Source organism: Mesitornis unicolor, unplaced genomic scaffold, assembly GCF_000695765.1.
Source record: "Mesitornis unicolor isolate BGI_N332 unplaced genomic scaffold, ASM69576v1 scaffold44772, whole genome shotgun sequence".
NCBI lineage: Eukaryota > Metazoa > Chordata > Aves > Mesitornithiformes > Mesitornithidae > Mesitornis > Mesitornis unicolor.
In genome coordinates this window covers 7,972-8,224 of record NW_010172050.1, presented here as the reverse complement: position 1 = coordinate 8,224, position 253 = coordinate 7,972, and positions in this window count along the sequence as shown.

Genomic DNA, 253 nt, shown 5'->3' with positions numbered 1-253 from the left:
CAGCTCCCAGCGCAGCGAGCCCCCCCACAATGCTGCTCCCAAGCTGGGTGAGGGAGGGAAACAGTTTCAAAGCCCTGAGGAGGGGGAGCGCAGGGTATTTATTTAATTTTACCATGCATTCATCCTGCCAGGTTTTGCTGCCTTGCGCAGAGTGTTTACTGAGCGGGAGGAGGGAACGGCCAACAACATGTTTGTGCATTTGTAGTACTGTACAGGCTGAACTTTTCACTTCCTCCCCATGGCTCGCGCACAT